The sequence below is a fragment of the Camelus bactrianus genome, chromosome 4 (assembly GCF_048773025.1).
Source record: "Camelus bactrianus isolate YW-2024 breed Bactrian camel chromosome 4, ASM4877302v1, whole genome shotgun sequence".
NCBI classification, from domain to species: Eukaryota; Metazoa; Chordata; class Mammalia; order Artiodactyla; family Camelidae; genus Camelus; species Camelus bactrianus.
In genome coordinates this window covers 95,391,841-95,416,715 of record NC_133542.1, presented here as the reverse complement: position 1 = coordinate 95,416,715, position 24,875 = coordinate 95,391,841, and the positions used below count along the sequence as shown (strand labels likewise).

The 24,875-nt window shown below is 37.6% G+C and overlaps 1 long non-coding RNA gene across 3 annotated transcripts in view; it reads right to left on the bottom strand.

Moving 5' to 3' along the window:
• Positions 1 to 7,513: 7,513 nt before the first annotated feature.
• LOC141577556 (uncharacterized) overlaps positions 7,514 to 24,875 on the bottom strand; it is a 550,417-nt gene continuing 533,055 nt past the window's right edge. For all 3 annotated transcript variants that reach the window (XR_012506804.1, XR_012506802.1, XR_012506803.1), the window contains one exon: positions 7,514 to 12,976. This is a non-coding gene — a long non-coding RNA (uncharacterized LOC141577556). The remainder of the gene's footprint in view (positions 12,977 to 24,875) is intronic.

Here is a 24,875-nt window from a genome sequence, read left to right as displayed (position 1 = left end):
ATCTTTTGAGGATGGCAGAAATTAATTTTTACATACAGCAGGTACACAGGATGTAAAAATCAAACATTTTTATGTGGCTTTTTTCCATCTGGTGGATACTCAAATTATAATTGAGGAAGAATATCACTGTATTCAAAGCATTATAGTGAATCATTACAAAATAACAGGATGAAACTAGAGCCATCTTGAAAACTCCCTGAGTTAGTGGGTCTAGGCATTGAACCCCTATGTATTTTAACATCAAAAGAGACTGAAAACCTAAACATATGCCTCCTCCTAAGGCAGGAACACACGTGAATCTATACCATTGCCAAAGGGACTGTGCCTGATTCCGATAGTGCCTTGGCATCCAGAGGCCAATTTGCAGTAATTACAGACGAGGGACTAAATTGCTGCCATGCACCATGACTATACAATGAGCAAAATCCAGACTCTGAGAAATTCTAGAATAAATGGCCTAATATCTTAAACAGATAAACATCATAAGGAAAATGAAGGACTGGAATGGAAATTTTAGATTAAGATTTCATCCATGTGGCTGTTACAGACAGGTACACAAACATACACAGACAATTGCCCATACACAGGTACCTATGTATCCTTACTTCAGCATCTGCCTACAATATCATATTCAAAATATACATAAATAAAAATTCTGAATCCCATCCTTCAACAGTTAACTGTAAGATGCATTTAAAAAAATTCACTTATTAAAATAAACTTTAACACTGTGGCGTGACATCACTAAAATGGTAGCAAGCCATTCCCAACTGCTCTCCCCCTCACAAGAAGGCCTACTAACAACTATTCATCTGCAAGACACCATTGTGAAAATCTAAAAACACGGGGGTGAAGGGAAACACCTCCTGCATCAAGGAATCTGCCCGATGTAGATCCATCACCCCATATAGTTACAAAAAAGGGCTTTTTTTTTTTTTCTGTGAAGAGAACTTTTAGGTGTCTGCAAGTCCCCAGAGTGCTAACCACTCTGGCCATGTAGGGAAGCTCATCTGTATCCCTGCCCACTCCTGAGTGCGGCCTTCAGCCACCCAATCAATGAACCTAACCAGAGCATGTTGGCAGGTGCACAGACCAGCCTATAGCCCCACTTACAGTGGCATTTGACCAGAAGACACATCAAAACCAGGGGTCCCTTTCTGGCCAGAGGATTCAGTGCACAGTCTTGTGTGAATCAGGACCCTAAGCCATGAGCCATGCTGGCCACCCTGGGGCACATTCTGTAGCCCTGCTAGGACAGGGAAGCTAATTCATAGCTTCCTCTTCTGGTGAGGACAGTACCCAGTCTTGACCATTTAGGAAAGCTGACCAGAGGATCCAGGCAACTGTGGAGGCTAGCCTGCAGCCTTGCTTGGGCAATGAACTAGTCCAGGAAAGAAATGAATGGTATATTCAAATTACTGAAAGAAACAAAAATGTCAACCAGAAATACTATACCCAGCCAAGCTGTTCTTCAGAAATGAAGGAAAGATAAGACTTTCCCGAACAAACAAAAGCTGAGTGAGGCTATCAACACTAGATCTGTCTTGCAGAAAATGCTAAAGGGAGTTATTCAAGTGGAGCTAAGAGGAGGTCAGTTAACATTATAAAAACCTATGTAGATAGAATAAAACTCACTGGTAATGAAATAAATTAAGGTTTCTAATACAGTAATGGTGATGCATAATACACATAACTCTGGGTTAAGAGTTGAAAAAAACAAGCATATTGCAATAATTATAACTGCAATAATGTATTATTGTATACATAATGTAAAAATATGTAAACTATAATAATAATGTGAAATACCCTGATACAAATGCCAAATAAGACATCACAAGAAAAGAAAACTAAGGCCAATATTCTTAATAAAGATAGATGCAAACTTTTCTACAGAATATTAGCATACTGAATTCAGCAGCACATGAAAGGAATCATACACAGGAAAGGAATCATTCAAGTGGGATTCAATCTTGGGATGCAAGGATGATTCAACAGAAGCAAGTCAATGAATGTGATACAACATACTGACAGAAAGAAATATAACATTCATATGTTCATCTCAATGTATACAAAATATTTCATAAAATTCAATACCCATTCATAATAAAAACTCTCAACCAATTAGATACAGAAGAAAGGTACCTCAACATAAAAATGGCCATAAAATTCAAGCCCACAGCTAACATCCTACTCAGTGGGAAAAGTTTGAAAGTCTTTAAGATCAAGAACAAGATAAATGTGTCTACTCTTTTTTTTTTTTTTTTTTAGTCAGTTATAGTCAGATTACAATGTTGTGTCAATTTCTGGTGTTAAAAGTGTCTACTCTTACCACTCTGATTCAATTCAGTATGGAAGTCATAGAAAAATCAGGCAAGAAAAAGGAAATAGAAGACTTTAGAATTTGAGACAAGGAAGTAAAAATGTCTCTATCTGCAGATGACATGATTTTATATATGGACACTTCTAAAGGCTCCACCACAAATTAAAAAAAGAAACTGCTGGAACTATTAAACAAATTTAGTACAGTTGCAGCACATAAAAGCAACATACAAAAATCAATAGCATTTCTATACACAAACACAAATTATCTCTACAAGAAGTAAAGAAAAGTACCTCATTTACAACAGCATCAAGAGAACAGTTAGAAGTAAATTCAACCAAGGAAATGAAAGACCTCTACACTGAAAACTATGACGTTGATAAAAGACACTGAAGAACACAAAAATGGAAAGATATCGTGTAGTCATAGATTGGGAGAGTTAATATTGTTAAAGGGCCTGTATCACCTAAAGCCAACCATAAATTTGCTATAATCTGTATCAAAATTCCAGTGGCATTTTTTTTACACAAGTAGAAATAAAACAATCCTAAAAGTCACATGAAATCACAAAACACTTCAAATAGCCAAAGTAACCCTGAAAAAGAAGAATCAAGCAGTATTAGACTTCCTGATTTCAAATTATATTACAATGTTGTAACAATCTAAACAATATAGTGTTGCATAAAAATAAAGACACCTACCTCAATGAAGCAGAATCAAGAGCCCAGAAATAAACCCATGCACTTACAGTCAACTAACATTTGACAAGGGAGCCAAGAATACCAATGAGAAATGACAATGTCCTCTATAAATTGTGCTGGTAAACCTGGATATTCACTTGTAAAAAATGAAACTAGACTGCTATCTTTCCTCACTCATAAAAATTAACTCAAAATGGATTAAAGATTTAAATGTAAGACCGAAACCATAAGACTCCTAGAAGAAAATATAGAGGATTTTTTAATATAACTCCTAAAACCCAAGCAGCAAAATCTAAAATCAACAAATGGGGATATATCAAACTAAAATGATTCTGCCCAGCAAAAGAAAAGAAACAACACAATGGAAAAGGAGCTTATGAAATCAGAGAAAATATGTACAAATCATACCTGGTAGTGGATTGATATCCAGACTATATTATAAGACTCATAAAAATGAATGGCAAAAAAATAATAATCAAAAAATGAGCAAAGGACCTAAATAGATATTTTTCCAAAGAAGACATAAAAATGGCCAACAGGAACATGAAAAAGGTACTCAACATCACTGATCATTAGTAACATACAAATGAAAAACATAATGAGACATTAGTTCATGCCTGTTAGAATGGCTGTCAGTAAGACACAAGAGATTACAAATGCTGGTGAGGATGTAGACAAAAGGGAATTCTTGGGCACTGTTGGTGAGAAAGTTAGTTGGTACAACCATTATGGAAAACAGTATGGAGGTTCCTCAAGAAATTAAAAATGGAACTACCATATGATCCAGCAATTCCACTTCTGGATATATGGCCAAAGAAATTGAAATCAGTATGTCATAGAGACATCTGCATTTCCATGCTCATTGCAGCATTGATCACAATAGCCAAGACATGGAAGCACCCTAAGTGTCTACGGACAGATGGAAGGAGAAGAAAATTGTATATATAGAAAATTGTGTGTGTGTGTGTGTGTGTGTGTGTCTATCTATATATACACAAAATTGATTACCATTAAGCCATAAAAAAACAGGGAAATCATGTTACTTGTGACAACATGGGTGGACCTTCAGGGCATTATGTAAGGAAGGCAAATACGGTATGATCTCACTTAGATGTGGAATCTAAAGAAATCTAACTCATAGAAAAAAAGTTCAGATTTCATTTCCTGAGTTGATCAATGGATGAGGAGTCAGGGAATTGGGTGAAGGTGGTCAAAGGCACAAACTTCCTGTTATAAGGGAACTAAGTACTAGGGGATGTAATGTATGACATGATGATGGTTAACACTGCTCTGTGCTACATTCAAAAGTGGGTAAGAAAGTAGATCCTAAAAGTTCTCTTCAGAGGAAAAAAGGCCCTTTTTTGTAACTATATGAGGTGATGGATGTCAACTACACTTATTGTTGTAATCCTTTCACAATACATATGTGACGCCACTATGCTCTATACCACAAACTTACACAGTTTTGAATGTCCATTATATCTCAATAAAACTGGAGGAAATAAAAAAGAATTCTACTCATAGAATGAGGTACTTAGTCATCATTAGGTGGCCATGCGGTTTTCTCACCTTTTTCCTTTATACTGTTGAGTGCCCGTAAAATATTACGATATTCCATGTTGATAATCATAAAAACTTGGGTTTTTTAACCAAACACTAAAATCTGTTGTATCTCAAATACATCTAAGGCAAAGACTGCAAAGTATCTTCACTCTGTGTTTCTATCCAAGTTGGAAATGCTGAAGCATAGCTGTTATTACAATATTTTGTCATTTTAGTTTTTGTTCCAAAGCCATGTCAGATGGAGAAATAGTTTTCTCATTTTCACCCATTTCAAGCAGTAAGAACTCTAGAAGCTTCTTTATTAGACAAGGCCATGAGGCTACACTGTATTACTTGTGTAGCACGGTGACCGTGTAGCATATTTTAGGGTAATTTATTAGCTTGTACTTCAGACAAGCCCCCCAATTCTACAACCATAAGCCAAATGGATCCGAATTCAGCTACTTTGCTGTGAGGGAGACAGTCAGCCTCCTCTATGTCCTCTTACGTTCATTTTTAACCTTTCAATTCAATTTAATGTATTGTTCTTGTGTTTTCTACATGTCATTGTACTAGGCACAAAAATAAGTAGTGTGAATAGAAAACTCTGGTTCCTAACCTCAAAAATATTTTAAAACTACCCAGAAAAAAAAGACCACTGCACAAGTACTTAAAGTATGGTAAATGTTATAAGAAAAGGAAACCTCGTGCTTTTATGATGATTACTCTTTGGTCTTATTCCAGTCCTGGATACTAAATTCATCACTTGGAAATAATAGTATACTGAACCACTATGGCAGTTAATTCAAAGACAACCCGGTTATCACCTACATGATCTCTTGTGAAATTCTGCTTGAGAAAAGTAGAAAAAAGGAACACTACAACCCTTTAATTTTTTTGATTAATATGTCGCTTTTGATGGTTCCTTTTCTAATCTTTGTTGAAAATGGAACTCAAGGACACAAAGAGGTATAGTCAGTTAATTATAAAAGGTTAATCTATAACCTGGCAATCTTTAATAAAAAGTAGATCCTACATTCTTTTTCCTCATTGTATTCCTTAGATTGACTTCCCAGATAAGCTATTGGGCGGGAGGGACTCCAGCCTCCAGTTTTTAATTGTATATTAGTACATTAATTTCTAGAAATACATATTTTTGAATTCTTGATATTACTAAAGCTGGTACTGGTGAGGCAAAGTTCATAATGATGTAGGAATTCATGTCTGAATATTTATCTATTCTATTTAATTCTGCTGTATTATTTCATTATATTGTACAATTTTCCTAACAACCCCAAGTTTTGATATTTTCCCTGTTTCTCATTACAAAACTCATCCTGTATTATTTAGGTTAAAATAGAATAAATAAAATAAAATAATGAAATGAAATGAAATGAAATACTAGAGAAAGTTAATAAAAACTTTTCTGGCATAGGAAGTTTTTTTTTTGTTTTTGTTTTTGTTTTTTTTTACACAAGTGATAGAACTCTTGTATTTAATCCCAGGTCTGTTTGATGTCAAATGTTCTTGGTAAGCTACATGGCACCAGCAGCTTTCTGGTTTCATGAAATAAAGATACATGCTTTGAAATTTGAACAGTCTATACTACTGCCAATCAGTCTTTCCTGGTGAAGTCCTATAATCATTTGCAACTGTATGGTTGCTTGGATGTACATATTTGTTATAATTTTATATCAGCTCCTTTACATTTCTCCTTCACACATAGGTAAAAGTGAAGGGGTGTCCCTTGTGGCTGACTGACTTGTCTGAGGACAGAATCCATCTGATGTATTCAGAACTAACAAGAAAAAAACAATTTAGTAAGACAAGTGTAAATTGGAAAGCGCACCCTTTCTTTCTTGCTTTTGAGGATGAAGTGATTTTTGGAAACTCTGTTAAATCTGTCATCTTCCAGGCAGGAATCTGAGAGGAGTAGATATTTGGGGGGATATTATTCCTTTACAGGTAGATCAGGTATATCTAGACATGATTCACTCATTCATTCATGTTGTCAATGTGAAGTCGTTGACCCCTTTTACCAAGTCCTCCTAATTGTTACATGTAATCATTCTGATCACTCAACTCTAAATGTTTACAAATTAGGCAAATAACCTGATGACATATTCTCATATTTTTACCTAAACTTCTCTATGAAACTTAGTAATATTCCAACAACTTCAGTGATCCTTAATGTCTGTATTCTGTCTCTCTGAAAGAACCGTATACTAGCATAACATCCTGAAAACTAAGATTCCCATGTCACAGTTCAATTCATAGGCTTCATCCCCCTAAATTCTTAGTGATCGCTTTATAACATGCTGGGGAGGGGTCTACAGATACTTTTATGCCTCTTGTTTCAGTAGTTCCTTCATTCTGTCTTCCGGGTTCCCACGTTTTAATGCCTACACTAATAGCAGCTTTGACATAGTAAAGGCACAATTCAATAAACGAAAGCTAAATGAATGCGCAGCCTAGGACCGTTACCTTCTGGGTGTGGGTAACGGTCCTGGGCAGTCCTCGGAAACCAGGATCGAATATTCTCATATTGGCAACGATTTTAGAATGCCTAAGCATTCAGAGAAACAGCTTCATGGAGATTTTCGAATCTGAAGTGTACCGAAAAGAAAATGTATCACCTTTCTCTCCAGGTGGCCATTGCTCCAGCAGGAATTAGAAGAGGCCTTTCAGGGAAGTAGGAACTGATAGATTAGGTTCATCTGAAATAATTTGTGGCTGTGAAAGATGCTGCTTTAATAGTCAGGATGTTAGCCCCAGTGTTCTGGAGACATTCCAGCTGTCATTATCTCTGCCCACCTACTTTCCTCCCTGAAGTTTCAATGGAATTGTTTTTCTTCCCAGAAACTTAAAAAGCTAATAAGGCCATGTCGAGTTAAAGTAACACTACAATATTTTACTCTTAAATACTGGAATTTTAAGAATAAAATGACTATACATTTTCTTATGAAAGATTTAATTACATGCTTCAAATATTTACTCATATAAAGATAGTTACAGAGTCCAATCAACAGCATACTTGTGGGAAGTGAAAATTTTCAGAATTATTCTCTTTACAATATAATTTTGGGAAAAAAATCAGAAGACAACACAATTACACCTTTATTTGCTTCAGATAGCAAGGCTTTATTCTAAGTGTGAATATGTTTTGCGGGCGACTCATAAGTCTGAGGTCTCTGGATGATTTAGGTTTACCTGTGTCTTTAAAAGTCTCCTTGATGCTAGTCACAAAGTTGTAACAGCATAAGCGTGAAAAACATATTTTAAGAATTGCTGCAATATGGGCAATCCATTTTGTGCTTCAATATGTAAAGAATTCTAAAATTTTGAAGAAAGCTATGTTATTGCCCTGGCTTATTCGTCTGAGGAATTGAGAACTTTTTAAAATAGCCTAATTAATTATAAAGACAGTTAAAAAAAAAGTTGCTCAGAAATATAAATTTTTTTTTTTTTACATTTTGAGCTATTATCCACTTACAAGTTGGAAAGCCATTGTTCAGCAATTAAATCTATCATATATATTATTTTTATTAACTTCTTATGTGACATCAATGAAAACATAGAATTTTATCACAATGTTTTGCAAACAGTGAACTCTTCCTCATGTTAATAGAAACATGACCATCTAGAGACGGAAGCATTGCTATTCTGTTACCATTTTAGTCTTACTGAGCTTCCTACTCAGAACAATATACTTCTTGCTACCAAATTTCTCAGGAATGTGACAAATGCCCCCTAGATATCATAAATTAGAGAATAAATTGGGAAGTGCTGTAACAGGACTCCTGAAGGTCATTTGAAGGGCTTTAGGAGGAACGCTCATAGATAACAGGAGAGTAGTTTTGGACCAGAGACAATGTCTATCACTACTGAGTTAATGATTAAGGATGCTTGGAGGTTGAAGTGAATGTCATTAACCTTCTCCTGCCAATGTTAGTAGCATAGTCAGATAGTATAAAGTGGATGCTTACTTTTTAAAGTATCATTTTCATAGGACACTTGAAATATTCTTTAAAGAAGCAACGGCCTTCTATGAAGATTAATAAATACAAATGAATGAAAAATGGAGTCTACAGTTCGTTAACAAACCACTGGTGAATGAGAATGAGGTCTTAATCTCAGAGCAAGTGTACTTTAATCAGTCCTTTCTGTGGTTGATTGCTTGCATCCTAGGTTGGGAATTTTGTTTCTAATTCAGAAAAGTCTCAATAGCAATATCTCTATTATTCTCTGGCATGTAGAACTTGAAACAGGAATTACAGGTACTTCAGGGGTAAGTGCTAGTCTCACTCATCTTGATAACAGCCACTCTTCCATTTGCACAGCCATTCCTGAATTATTTCTGAGCCAGAGTTTCTGTGTCTTCAGTATATCTATTTGTTAACATGCTGACTGACCCTACACATCCATTGCTTTCAAATATCCAACAGATACTACAGTTTAACAGCTGGGGGGGTCCTCATATGTACCTTCATATCTAAAGCTGTCATTTTTAGATAGGGAAATTAAGATATCCTTACTAAAATCATTTGGGAACATTCACAGACTTGGACAGAGTCTAGCAAGGGACATTGAGAAAAATCTATCAGAATTTTAAGGTAAAATTAAGTTCATTAAGATGATGTGGATGATAAAGAAATATGCACATTATCAAAGAAGATAAAGCACACTGGCTTTCCATTATATAGTAACAGCAAAGATATGGATATATTTACACTGCATAAAGTAAACTATACCAGTAGTGATAGCTTGTTTATTTCCTTAGAAATGAAGATTGATCTGTCTACCTACCTACCTGTGAGTTTGTTTACTGACGATGATAGCCCAGCAAACAGAGTCTCAGTAGCTCTGAGAGGACCGCTCCCAGGAGTCCAGCCAATATTACTAAGTGAAGTTTGAAGACAGAGATGAGTATAATGTAGAACATACTGGCCAGGGCCCACCTGCTATGAATCTTAACTTCGCCTATTATAAATGGTAGTGTTTTAATCTTCTACAAACTCTTGCCTTCTGTGAGCCCCAGGAGACAGTTGAACTAGATCATTCTTCCAAGGTCTGAGATGTTACAACTCTCTAGAAGGGAAAATCTTCATTTTAGATTAGATTAATTAAAGTACATGTACATTTTAGATACAAGGAGCCAATTTAATGTTTACTGTATCAACTTACCAGCTGTAACTAATTTGAAATATTTTAATCAAGTCAAAGAAAAGGCATAAGTTAGATGATCCCCTATGTTTACATTTTATTTTTTACTTAGAATGTTCCTAGGTAATTAGATGAATATTATGCATAGTTCATCTTCACTCATTATTAATTTAAAAATTATTAATCATATTTTTTTACATTTTTGTTATTTTACAATGTGTCAAATTCTACTGTAGAGAACAATTTTTCACTCATACGTGAACATGTATATGTTCATTGTCACATTTTTTTTCGCTATGAGCTACCACAAGATCTTGTTTATATTTCCCTGTGCTATACAATATAGTCTTGTTTATCTATTCTGCATTTTAAAATCCCAGTCTGTCCCTTCCCACCCCCTGCCCCCTTGGCAACCACAAGTTTGTATTCTATGTCTATGAGTTTGTTTCTGTTTTGTATTTATGTTTGTTTGTTTAGATTTAGATAAGTGATCTCATATGGTATTTTTCTTTCTCTTTCTGGCTTACTTCACTTAGAATGACATTCTCCAGGGACATCCATGTTGCTGCAAATGGCGTTATGTTGTTGGTTTTTGTGGCTGAATAGTGTTCCATTGTATAAATATACCACAGCTTCTTTGGTCAGTCATCTGTTGATGGACATCTAGTCTGCTTCCATGTCTTGTCTATTGTAAATAGTGCTGCTATGAATATTGGGGTGCAGGTGTCATTTTGAAGTAGGGTTCCTTCTGGATAGATGCCCAGAAGCACGATTCCTGGGTCACATGGTAAGTCTATTCCTAGTCTTTTGAGGACTATCCATGCTGTTTTCCACAGTGGCTTTCCTTGCTTCCCTCTCCCACTCTTAATTATTTAGATGTCTTCTTTTACAAATTTGTGTTTATTCTTTTTGTAATTCATGGCAGTTATCTCCTCTCCAGTTATGAGTTTCTCATTTTTGTAGCATCCTGCTTCTTTTCTATTTAGAGTAGACCTGTGAATATTTCTTTTAGCATGGATTAGTGTTGCTAAACTCTTTTAGATTTTGCTTGTCTATCAAGTTCTTTATCTCTCCCTCTATTCTAAAGGATAACCTTGCTGGATAGCGTATCCTTGGCTGCATCCTTTTTTCATTCAGGACTTTGCATATATCTTGCCCACTCCCTTCTGGCCTGTAGTGTTCGTGTAGAGAAATCAGCTGAGAGCCTTATGGGGGTTCTCTTGTAACTCACTCTTTGCTTTTCTCTTGCTGCCTTTAGAATCATTTCTTTATCCTTGACTCTGGCCATCTTGACTATGAATATGTCTTAGTGTGGGTCTGTCTGGATTTTTCCTGTTTGGGACCCTCTGAGCCTCCTTACTTGGATATCTGATTCCTTTAGGTTTGGGAATTTTTCAGTCATGATTTCTTCAAATACATTTTCAATCCCCTTTGTTTTTTCTTCCCCTTCTGGAACCCATAATATGCGTAGATTGGCATGCTTTATATTATCCCATAGGTCCCTAATATTGTTTTTGTTGTTTTTTATTTGTTTTTCTCTCAGCTCTTCTGATTGGGTGCTTTCTGTTGCCCTGTCTTCTAGGTCACTTATTCGTTCCTCTGCATTATCTAGCCTGCTTTGTACAGTCTTTAGGTCAGCTCTCATCTCAGCAAATGAGTTTACTAATTCTACTTGGTTCTTCTTTATACCTTCTATTTCATTTTTTGACATATTTTATATCTCTAAACACTATTTCTTTTAGTTCCTTCAGTACTTTCACTCCTTCTTTGAAATCTTGATCTAGTAGGCCATCAGTGTGTATTATTTCCTTGATTGTGCTTTCAGGGGATTTCTCTTGATCTTTTAATTGGGAGTGGTTCCTCTGCTTCTTCATATTGCTCATATCTCTTTGGCACAGTGGCTTAAGGAGTATCAGTTATCTAGTTCTCCTGGAGATGGTGTGCTCTTAATGATTTTATCGAGAGGTCTTTGTGTCTTCACCCTGTTTTGTGAACTCAGCTTGTTGTTTCCAGAGGCCCTCTGTTGGTGCCCTCGTCTGTGCTGCTCCCAGTGACTGTCGGCTAGCGGAATGCGCCCCCTCCCAACACTGGGTCAGGTGCTGAGCTTTTACTCAGTGGGCAGGCGGATCACTCCCCTTCCAGATGCTGCACTCAGCTGCTGCTGTAGGGCGAGGGAGGTGGGTGGATCGTGCCCCCTCCCGGCTCTATGGTCAGGTGCTGCATTCCTGCCAGGAACAGTGGTAGCAGCCCGCCCTCTCCCAGCACCGGTCGCTCCGCTGCTCTGTGCAGCTGCCCACTCCACCTCGGGTCGGCGCTCTGAAAGTGGGCTTGGGGAAGACCGCAGAATGGCTGCCCCTGCTCCATGCCAAATCTCAGCTCCTTATTTGTCTTGGTGGCACGAGTACTCTGAGGTGCCAGGGCAGAAAGATCCTATCTGCTTCGGGCTGTAGACAAGTCTCAGTCCTGCCTATGAGGTTGTGGAGCCCCGGGGTGTGGAGTCAGGTCTCGGCCCCTCCCCAACCCGGGCGCTGCGCACAGGAGGAGATGGTGGCTGTGGCTGCGCCCCGCCTCTCTTCTCACGAGAAGCATCAGTAATGGCAGTGCAGGTCTGAGGAGACAAAGGCTACGGCGCCCCTCCCCCCAGGGCACACCAGCTGTGTTGCTTTGCTTTTTTCACAATTTATAGGGGACTGAGGTTGTTCTGCTCTGTCCACCTTCCCAGCCATGGCGCGCAACCCCCTGCAGTCCCCTGGGGCTGCCTCAGTGCAGCCGCCCCAGTCCTCCGCCCGACTCAGGAGGCCTGTCCCAGCCCCAGCTGCTGGCTTGCGTCTCAGGCTGGGTGTCACGGGGACTCTTTGTGCCCATTTAACTCAGTTCTGTCGGTCAAGGGGTGCTCAGGGCAGATCTAAACCTCGGAGGCTCCCCTTCTGTCCCACTGGCCTCTCCGTTGGAGGGGGGGACCCAGCAAATGAGCACCAGTCCTCCTTTGCCACTCCCTCCCTGTGGGATTGGTCCCGCACTGTTTTGCTTTTTCTTCTTTCTTTTTTCCTTTTCTCCTACCAGATTTTTGGCACCTTTGTCTTTTGAAGGCGGCGATGTTCTGTCAGAGTTCAGCAGGTGCTCTTGGTGGCTGAGTGGGTCCATAGATGTGAGTTTTGGTGCCTATGTGGGAGACGGTGAGCTACAAGCGTCCTTCTACTCCACCATCTTGCTTCTCTTTCCCAGTCATATACTTAGAGATGTAAAGAACCTAGAATAGCCAAAACATTTTGTCAAAGATGAACAAAACTACCTGATTTCAATAATTATTATAATGGTGCAGTAATCAAGGCTGTGTATAATTGACATGCGGACCAAAAACAATAGATCAGCGTAATGAAAAAGAACATGGGCAACTCATTTTTAACAAAAAGGGGAAAATAGCACTTCAGTAGGTGGAACAATTGATAACCTTATGCAAAACAAACAAAATAAACCCCTTAGATTCATACAATGTACAACAATTAACTCAAATGTAACACTTACAGTGATAAAATTCAATTAAAATGCATAGGAAAAATGCATATGACCTTGTGTTTATACAAGCGCATTTTAAGATTTGATACCAAAAACAAAGCCCATAAAAGAACAAACCAATATATTGGACTTCATTAAAATTAAAAGCTTCTTTCCTTTGAAAGTCAATGTAAAAAGAATCAACAAACCAGTTACAGACTGGAAGAAAATATATATAAACCATATTTCTGATAAAGGACTTGTACCTAGAACTCTCAAAATTACCCAGTTTAAAACAAATGGGCAAAATTTATGAAAAAATCCTTTACCAAAGATGATGAGTCATTAAACATATGAAAAGATACTAAACATGAATAATCATTAGAAAATGAAAAGTGTAACCACAATGAGATTCCATTTCACATATATTAGAATGGCAAGAATTAAAGAGATTGACTATTAAAATTTTGGCAAGGATAAGGTGGAACTGTACTTCTCATACACTGATGGCAGGAATGTAAAATTATACAGTCACTTTGGAAAAGATGTGGCCGTTTCTTTTAAAGTTAACTGGACACCTTCTGCATGATCTAGACTTCCCACTCCTAAGACTTACTCAAGATAAATGGGAGCACACACATGCATATATTAAGACCTGTACGTAAGTGCTCATAAGAACTTTCATTGTAATGGCTGGATGTTGGATGCAACCCAAATATTAATCAATGAATAAACTTGTAAACAAATATGTTATATCTATAAAGTTGAATACTATTTAACAACAACAATGAAGAAACTATTGGTAATTATCCCTACATGGGTGAATTTTAAAATAATTATGGTTAAGTGGATTAAGTGTACAATTTATGATTTCATTTATATAAAGTAGTAGAGTTAGAAAATGCAAATGAATCTGTGGAAAGATTGTAGACAACTCATCTATGGTTTCTCTGGGGATGGGGAAGGAAGTTAATTGGTCATAAAGGGGAGGGAGAGAGAGAGATTACAAAGGAACATGTACACATTTTTAATAATGATAAATACGTTTATAAAGATTTTGGCAACAGCATCTTGGACACATGCATGTATCAAAACCTATAAAATTATATGCTTTAAATGTGTGCAACCTATGTCAAAACTATTTAAAAATGATACTTAAGAAAGATTATTCAGACCTAATCTTGGCATGCAAGGTCCTAGTAATGTTATTAGTGTTAAATATACATTGGTGAAAAACTAGAGAACATGATAGTTTTCTGTCAGACTAAAGACACACACACACACACACACACACACACGGAAGTAAATAATCCAAAGTAATTGAAAATTTTTGGATCAATCTTTAAAAGGACTATGTAAATGTAGGGCAAAATGGAAACAGAATGGGAAAGACAGAAAAAAGTAGAAATAAACATTTTAATTAGCACTATGTTTTGTTGTGAATTTAAAAGAAGCAAGCAATTTCATTAACCTCTTATTTGTTTTATTGTAATTTGGTTGGTTAATATTATAACTATAGCCCACACAAGGTCAAATATTGCTCCTGGTTCCTAGAGTTTGAGCAGTTTTAATTGCACACTGGAAAACCAGTATGTTTATGGTTTGCAGTGTGTATAGTGTTTCAACAAAGGAAAAGGAAATATCTTGAGTGTCATAAAATGAAAAACATAAGTACAAAAAATTAATTGTGAGTTTTCATCATAAGGCTGAATGACTTTCAAAAGCACAGGGGCTCTGTGCTTATCTGGACTCTGACATTGCGATGTTTTAGATACATCACAGCATCGCTCTGACTTAACAACTTGGCTTCTTTAAAAAAGATATTGTATTATGAAAAACAATATTGAGAAAGAAAGAAAGACATGTCTGGAGACCAGTTTATAAACCTCCGTTTCCTTCTGCCAATAAATATTTTATTCTAGTTGTAGCAATGAAGTGTTGAAGGTGAAAATTGTTTATAGGTTACTTCTTATTATATTATATTATGTTATATCATATCCAGTTATAGCTTCTCCACCTAGAATATTCTTTCCGAAGCTTCCATTTCTGGGCTTTGTTCCCCTAGCCCGCTTTGCCTGTTTAAGTCCTATTCGTCAGTACCCAGCGTAAGTATCAGCTCTTCTATAAACAGTCCCAAACTCCTTGTGTTTGTGACATATGTTATCTCAAGTTTACCGCTTCGATGGCACTCAGTCCACTACGTTATGTGTTATCTCTTCTGTCTCCTCCGCTGGGCCAACCTGGCCCATGAACCCTTTACTTGTATTCATGTACATGCAAAGAAACCACTCAACACCCAACACGTATTTGACATAAGTGATTGAAAGGATTGGGTGCAATGCAATGCGTGAATTGTCTGAGAAGATACACTATAAAGATGAAATTTAAATAAATATATAGCTTCTCAAATAACTAGAAAAGTCAACCAGTTACATTGAAGGATTATGGAAATTAAGGAGCTCTTTTGTTCAAATCAACAACACAACTAAATACAGCCAGAGGAATTAGCAAGCAGACACAGCAGAACTACGGAAGAAATGAGTCACAGTTGCCCTGGGCAACTCCTACAAGCCATTGGCTGGAATCTGCTGTATCGTGTCCTAAAGGATAAGTCACTGGCCAGTCCTCTCCCATCCATACCAAAACAGCAGTATCTGTGGTTTGTTCGTATGTTCAATATAGTTAGAAAGACAAGCTCTCCAAGCAAAATGTAAAATCAGTGTATGTACTTCCCTAGAAAGTATGGTAGGGCTACCAAGATACCCAAGACAGTATTTGGGGTCACTTTAGTCTTTCCCACATGGTGTATACAGCTCACAGACTGAGGAAAACCTTACCCTTTTATCACAGTGAGGGCTTTTCCATTCACACCTGCATTTCCTGCTACAGAACAGTGATCTCTATAAGGAAACTCATTAGTTTTGAATATTGATCATTTATTACCACTCATTATTACTGATCCCTATGCTTTATATGAATGGACAATGAATTCTCAGTAGACATGTGAGGACACTGAAGACAGGGAAACTAGAGAAAACAGTCAAATAAACAAAGAACCCAACTTCCAAGAAAATAGAAAATGGAAAAAAAGTATCTAGCTTATATTGTCAAAAATTCAAGAAAAGTTCACATTCATAAACAAAAATAGGCTAATCTGAATAAAAGAACATTCATTCTTCCTTTCCGTCTGTGTTATCTTCAGTAGATCTCGTGACTTCTTCTGTGCCTGTAACAGTGCATTTACTAAGTTTTTCTCCCCATCTGTGCTCTTTTGTTGCAAGGTAGTTAAAAGCTTCAAGAAATATCACACTAACTTCTTCCATTGATAAAAACTGGTGAGACCTAAGCATTTATTATTCAACAAAGTAATCCATTCATCAAATATTGATGAAGCAGCAATGTGTGTCAAATACTTTTACAGGTTCTAAGAATGCATCCATGGGAGAAAAAAAGAGATAACCGACTCTCTTCATGGAACTTACATTTTAGGGAGATGAAACTGAAGTGATCAGATGTGGTAAGTTTGAAGAAGAAAAACAAGGTAGGTAATGAGAAGAGAGAATGATACTATATTTTGATTGTCTTCTTGGGGAAGACTCTTCTGATAAAACTGTATTTAGCATTGACATGAAAACAGAGTTTGTGAACCCTGAGTAAAGAAATTTGCAGGCAGAAGTAACAGCAAATGTAAATCCTGGGCCAAGTATTATATTCTTGTCGTGTTCATAGGATAATGAGCCTCAGTGGCAGCGGGGAGGGAAGTAAAAGCTAAGTCAGCGAGGCCCCCGATGAACGGGTGTGAAGACCTCCCAGCTGCTGGCTTCGTGCACCCATGGCAGTGGGACAGGGGCGGGAGCGTGGACAACAGTCACAAGGTCATCGCAATAACCCTACTGAACCAGGATGCTCAGGTTCTGGACGTATTCTGAAAGGGGAGCTGACAGAATTGGATGTAAAATGTGAAAGAAAGCAGGTAAGATTAAATGTTATTCTCCTTCTTTGGGGTACACATCTGCATACTGCACCGCTGGAACCGCCCTGGAAGGAGGAGGAAAGAGGTAGGGGCAAGGAAAGAACAATTAGGATAGCTAACATTAATTGAACATGTACTTTGTGCTGGCAAACTTCTCAGTGTTTCCATGAATAATATCATTAGATATTCACGATAATTGTCTGAGATAGGTGCTGTTAATAACCACAGTTTCAGAAAAGGAAACTTACCCTTAATGATGCTATATTCCAAACCCTAAGTTAGTACACCTAGTAATTAGAGAAGATGATGACATCAAGCCATCTGACTTCAGGTCCAAAATAGTATCTGTAGGCCACCTGCTTTGGCATGAAGGACTTCCTGTCAAGCACTTTGCAGAGGTGCTCCTGTTTAATCATCACTATCAAGTAACTGTGAGAAAATCTTTACTTAACAAGGATGTTAAACTTACTAAAAATCACAGATGCTTCAAACATTAATGATTACATTTCTAGTTTTAAGTAATATGTATACGATATTAATTGAGCTATTACCAAACATAGAGGGAGATTTTATAATCAAATATTTCCAGATTTGCTGAATTAATTAGTTATATTGATTGCAGGAGTTTTTAGAATCTTTGAATATTATTATTACTCAAAAGGAGTTTTAGCATGCAACACGTTTCAGGCTTTTATTTGACCAGGCTCTTATTTTTGGAGTTCCTGGTTTAAAGTATTTTCTGCCATACGTTTTGTTGCATGTACCATGAGAATGATGACTGTTCCTAGCAACCAGATGAACCACATTCCTTGGGAATTTTGTTACCTCTTGGAAGAGAATTCATGGAGTTGTGAACGGCTTCACAAGGATCCTGCAGAATAACTTCAGCCACATTATTTTCCTTAGAAAAATTAGAAAAGTGGAGTGTTTGGAGTAGTAGATGAATAGTGAAGAGGGGAAAAAATAACTTGCTATAATTCCACCAGCTGTGGCCAGGACAGGGCACGATCAAATGCGCCACATTCCCAGCCTGTATGTGGTAAAATCTGGATATGTCCACACTCATATCTTGTTATTCAGCAAATGGGTCACTCACTACAAATATTTATCTTCATTACTTGCATGGACTCAGATACTCCTAAAGAGTTATCTCAAGCCCTGAAAGACTCACCTTTGATAAAAACTGGGCCACTGATATCCTTAACCAACAGTGGTTTTGATTGTCTAAGCCACAACATACAAAAAAAGTTATAATTATTTTTTCATTGGTGTCTGTGTTTCTGAGAAAGGATGAATTCCACAGACTGACATGTCAGAGCTAGGAATGTTCAGCTGCTAAAACTGATGCCGATTTATGTCTAAGACTGCCTGCTGGTAAAAACTGCCACACGCTGCATCAGGCTTGGCTGTTTAATTGCCATATGACATCGGACAGGTGACTAATAATCACAGTGCTGACCTTCTAGGGCTGTTATGCTGATGCTTGATGATGATGATGATGAAGAAGAAGAGAAGGGAGAGGAAGGGGAGGAAGGAGAGGAAGAAGAAGAACTACTACTACTTAGAATGGACCATGATATATTGCAAGAGGTAGGATTGCAAACTCATAGTGAGTGAACATGCCACAGTAATAATAGAGACAAAGTATGCATATTTAAAGTTGCTGTATTCGGATATACTTTTTTTTAAATCTATAAACCTCTAAAAGGTGGAGCAAACATTAACATGGCATCAATCCCTCACAACTGAGGTAAATATAATCTATTAAGTAACTTTTCTAGTAACAGTTTACAGGGGGCAAAACACAAGTGGATGCTCTGAGAGAAATGGGTAACTCTGAGTGACGGCTCTGCTTGGAACTTGCACCTACAAATAGTCATTAATTACTGAGCATTTTAAATGGTCATTCCAGAAATGATAAAACTCTCTCCATTTGGAATATTTATGTAATTATTGATCTGAATTATATATCCATTGATGTGCTAGCCCTTTCTAAGTGTGCATATTAATTTAGAAAAAAATACATTGTACATTTCTGCTTAAAATAGAACACGGTGTTAGAACACAGAAGTAACACAGTTGAGCCTTAGTTAACGTGCTGCTTACACCTGGAGTCTAACGGAGAGGAAGACACATGAAAGGTGAGTGGTATTAGCCTTGTTTTTAATCTTATGGCTTGAGATTTAATTATGACACTAGCATTGTCCCTGCACTGGGTTATATAAAGTCACTTCCCAAGGACCCATATCTGCAACCTCTTTCAGGTGTGAGCTAGAAATGCCATCAGCAGTTCTGTGACACACCGATGTCCTGATGCCCGGCAGCAAGAGGAATGCTGACTCTGCCTCTTACACACCTTTCATTCCTTCTGTTATGAAGCAAGGGAATGAAACTGCTGTGTTTTGAAACATAAAATTAAGAAACTACTGGTACAAATAAATTGGTTTTAATTCATACATGTCTTTTAATTCTTTCTAAGCCTGAGAAGATAATTTAAGCCCTCAAAATAAATATATGCTAACAGAATAGCTCAGCAACTGAACTCAGATGACCTTCTACTTCAGAAATATGTATCCCTTGGGTTTTTTTTAATACACCATATCCTAAAATGCTTTCAGAATTTTCTCAAACTTGGTAAATATAATTCTCTCCATATAGATAGACAGACAGACATGTCAATGGACTGTCTGATTGACTTCTGTTTAATGGTGATGGTTTCTACTTTTCCCCCATGTTTTTTAGGAATTATAAACTGAACGCAACCAAGATCTATCTAATTCTTTCTTTCACAGAAACTTCTGGATATATTTTTACCTAAACCTCCAAGCATTACTTTTTAATATGGAATCCTAGGAGCCTTACAGCAGTATTTTTCAAACTGTGACTTGACCTACTTACGGATTATGATGGAATAGTGGGTCATGAGAGCAAGTTAGGGGTGAGGCAACAATTTTTTAAATAAAATAGGATAGGATAGAACAAAACAGTAAAAATCAGAGTGCAGAACTAAAAGTAGATATATAGTATAAGATGTTGTCTCATGAACATTTTATTCCCTTTGGCACACAAGAGTGTGCGTGCCCAAAGTTGTTAAACCGTATTTATACTATGGACGGGTATGTAAAATTTTGATAGCTGCAGTGTGATAATTTATGTTTCTACTTCCCTTGTTTCACGTGCCCTAAAAATGGTCTTCCAAATTCTCTCTATGCACATTTTCTTGGGAAACGTATTTTGGCGTTCATCTGTTTATGAAAATATGTTTTTCAAAATGCTCCAGAGACATACTTATCCTAGAAAAAAATTTAATTATTATAGGCATAGCTTTAGAACAGGTACACTTTGAAATTTGAAATTAACAAATAAGTTTATATATCTCTCTATTCCACAAATAGATATACCAAAAATAATTGCTTCTGTGTTCCCAACTTAAATTTAAGTTCTAATCAGGTTACATACAAAATTTATTTATGTTCCTAAAAATGAAAGTATATTTACACTTATAAAGGTGTGAATAAAGCTTATTCTACATTTCAGTTTGCCTAAAAGAGTTTACATCTTCATAAAACAACAGCATGTCATGAATTCAATTTATCTAAATACTATATTTCCAGGCTTGTGATAATAGACATACAATATACTAAGTACATAATGAGGATGGTGGCCTGTGGAAAGTTGCAGGTGAGGGGAAGAGATGAAAGGTTATTTTATTAAAGATCTAAAAATGAGCTAAAAGAAGAAGCAAATGCATTCTGAACAATAATTTACACCACCTACCATGCTAGAGGTTTTATATCAGTATGTTCAGCACATAGGCAACACTCTGATGTGGATAATATTATTTAAAATTTGCAAATGAGGAAACCAAAGATCAATGTAGTGAAGGTTTTTGTTTTTGTTTTTGTTTTTGTTTTTGTTTTTGTTTGCCATAGGTCACAAAGCCAGTAAGTGGTGGGTCTTGAAGTTTATCACAGCTCTGTCTCCAAGTCCACCCGTGTCACACTGCACAGAATACTGAAGGAGGGAGCAGGAATTCTCATTTCTAGTTCTCATCTGCAGGTAACTTAGGTAAAAGAGAAGCCAGTATTTTACACCTTCACACTATCCAATTCTACAGACTAAACTGGAAGTTAAATTATTGTGGAAAACAACCAGCCGTGCAAAAGAGATATTACATTCTTTAGTTCCACCCAATTTATTCTAGTACACTGGGGCCTCAAATGAGAAAGGAATGATTTAGCAGCAGGAGGAACTGAATGGAGTTGGAAAAGGTATATATAAACAAACAGGCAAATGTTCAGTTTTTATGCCAGTTTTGGGTGATGGCAGAATGTGTGCCTTGGGCAGACACCATCAACAGAGAAACAGATAACACACATATTTTAGCAAAGATCAGATCTAAGTTAAGAAATCAGAACCTGCAGGAGTAGCGGATGCTGTGATGCGCTTTCCAGATGCCCCTTCAAGACTGAAGAGCTGCTTTCCCATCTGCTGTGGCTGTTGCTGGCTGATGGCTCTCAACTGCCAGCCCTCCCTGGAAGCTGTCCTGGGTTGGAGGGACTGCCTTACTTCTCTCTCTGTGGGCAGCCTACGTTCGTTGGCTGGTAGCTTCCATAGCATAAAGACCTGGTTCCCTCACTGTAACACGGACTAATCTAAGGGGTCCATCTGGCCTCAGAAATTCCTTCCTTAATGTCTGGTCACCTGAGGTGTTCTTTGAGACAACCTTGCATCCAGAGCTTTCCCTCTGCCCAACCCTGCTGCTTTGTCCTTCCTCTTCTACAGTGATGATGATCTCCAAAGTCCTCTCTTACCAAGTCCCTAAAATATATGCTCCACCTCACACTCTGTTTTCTGGGGAACCCAAGCTTCAAGGAGGCCTACAATAATCTGAGTCCACATCGACTGTCAGACACCAAGGGCTCCTTGAGCAAGCAACACTGATCAAATGATGAGGCAAATGGTCACACTCATTCAAAAGGTTAAAAACACACAGATGTGGGACAGAAAGTACTCAAAGAAGGGAAAAGGAAAGGGGATACACTGGACAGTGGCTGAGTCTGTTTGGATGAGGCCAAGTAGGAAGAAAAATGGCTCCCAAAGTTGTCTGCATCATAATCTCCACAGCCAATGAGTACGTTATCTTACATGACAAAAGGGACTTTGCCAGTGTGATTAATGTTAAGGATCTTGAAATGGGGAGACCGTGCTGGATACCCAGGGAGCCCAGTCTAATCATAGACATCCTTAAATGCAGAAAGCCTTTCCTAACTGTCATCAGAAAAGGAGTTGTGAGAATGGTCAAAGTGATGCAGTATCACTGGATTGAAAGTAAAGGAACAGGGGCAAAAGCCAAGAAATATGGTTACCATTAAAAGCTGGGAAAGGCAAGGAAACATTCTGCCCTAGAGACTCCACACAAAATGACGACAACAAAACACACACAAAAAAACCCCCAAAATACAAAGACAGACTATTGGTATCTTAATTTTAGCCCAATAAGGCTTTTTTTTTTCTTCAATTCAAACTTACAGATCTATAAGATTATATATTTGCATTGTTTAAAATACTTCTTTGGACTATTTGTTACAGCACCAATAGTAAACTAATCTATATTTGGTATCAGGGGTGACGTGCTGCTATAACAAATATCTAAAAATGTATAAATGGCTTTGGAATTGGGCAACAGGCAGAGACTGGAAGAATTTTGTAGATCATGATAAAAAAAAAAAAGAAACAACTAGATGTCTTTGGGGAAACTGTTAGTCGAAATATTGATGGGAACTATTCTTCATAAGGACTCAGAAAGAAGCGTGGAGCAGGACTGAGAAAACATAAATCATCTCACAGAATCTAATATCACTGTGAACAGACTGTTAGGAAAATATGGACTTTAAAAGAACAGCTGGTAAAAGCTGAGAAGGAAATGAAGAACACGTTATTGGAAACGAGAGGAAATAACATCGTTGCTGCATAGCGGTGGAATGCGCAGCAGAACCGTGTCCTTCAGTTACGTGGACAGCAGAACTGGTGAAGGACAAAGCTGTACATTTCCTGGGGAGACGTCTAAGCAGAGTGTTGAAGGTGCAGCCTGGTTTCTTCTTGCTGCTTATAGTAAAATGTTAGAGGAAGGAGATTGACTGCAGAACTGTTAAAATAACACAAAAGTGAGTTTAAAAAAAAAAAAGCAAAAAACACCCCATTACTGCATGATTTTGCAAGTTGTCAGCCTATTCAGATTGTGGGGGAAAAAATCACTATAATGGAGAGGTTCACCACCTGGAAATCATGATCTAGAGGAAAAGTCAAGTATGAGGCTACACTCCTTGCTAATACCTCAGAAGAATCAAAAGAGCATAATGTTCCTTTGCACATATGGCTCTTGGAGGAGATTAAGTTCTAACAGGTCACTTTAATCTAACTGGCATCTTGGGAAACCATACGGCATGAGCTCTCAGCCATCCCAACAAAAACCAAACACAGAAACTGGGTACTCTAGGAAAGATCTTGTCCAATGGAGGGGACACCATGACATAGATGGGAGAGCCCCAAGAGTCTCCAGAATTCCAGCCAACAGAAACACTGCTAGCTGGGAATGAAAGGGGTAGGGAGAGTAAAAAATTAACGAAGGCTGGCGGAACCACCCATTTCTACAGGCAGGAAACAGGCCGCTACAACTATCTAGCTGCAAAGCATGCACCACCATTTATTAAAAATGGAGGCTGCCGACCAGGGCGGAGCTACGAGCCCAGATAACTGAGCCCCTTAGGGTTACTCCCAGCACTTAAAACAGAGCTTCCCTGCCTAGACTTTGAATTTGCCTGGGACCAGTAACTCGTCCTCCTTCCATCTTTGACTATCTTGAGCCTGAATTCTGGGAACTGTTATCATGTACCTGTCTCACCATAGTGCTTTAGGAACAGGTAACTTGCTTCTCAAGTTCCATGAGTCCATAGATGGACAGGATGCCCAGCAGGGATTGTTACCAGGGAAGCTCCCATGTCTCATTTAGATGATTTAGACGATGAGATTTTAGGCTTTTAGGCTAATGAGATTTAGATGAGACTTAAAGTCTTGAGACTTTTTATACTGTTGTGATGGGTTGAATATACTTTTTATATGGGAATATAAACATGTAATGTAAACAGAATAATGACCCCCTACATAAGTCCACATCCTTATCACTGGAATGTGTAATCATGTTATCTCACATGGATAAATGGATTCTGCAGATATAATTAAGGTTAAGGATCTTGAGATGGGAGATTATCCTAGATTAGATTATCTAAAGAGGTCCAATCTAATCATATCAGCCCATAAAAGAAACTTTCCTGGCTGAGGTCAGGCTCAGAGAGACAGTCGATGTCAAAAGAATGGTAGAGAGATGCAAGGCCAGGAAGGAAATGGGCACAGAGCCAGGGAATGTATGTGGCCACTGGAAGCTAAGAAAGAGAAGAAAATGGATTCTTTGCTAGTGCCACCAGGAAGAAACACAGCCTTCCTCCCACACTGATTTTTTTTTAATTTTTAATTTTTTTTTTAAATTTTGTCTCCCACACTGATTTTAGCCCACTGACACCCGTGTAGAACTTCTCATGTACAGAACTGTAGGATAATAAATTTGCATTCTTTTAAACCATGAATTTTGTATAATTTTTATAGCAATGAGAAAGATAATACA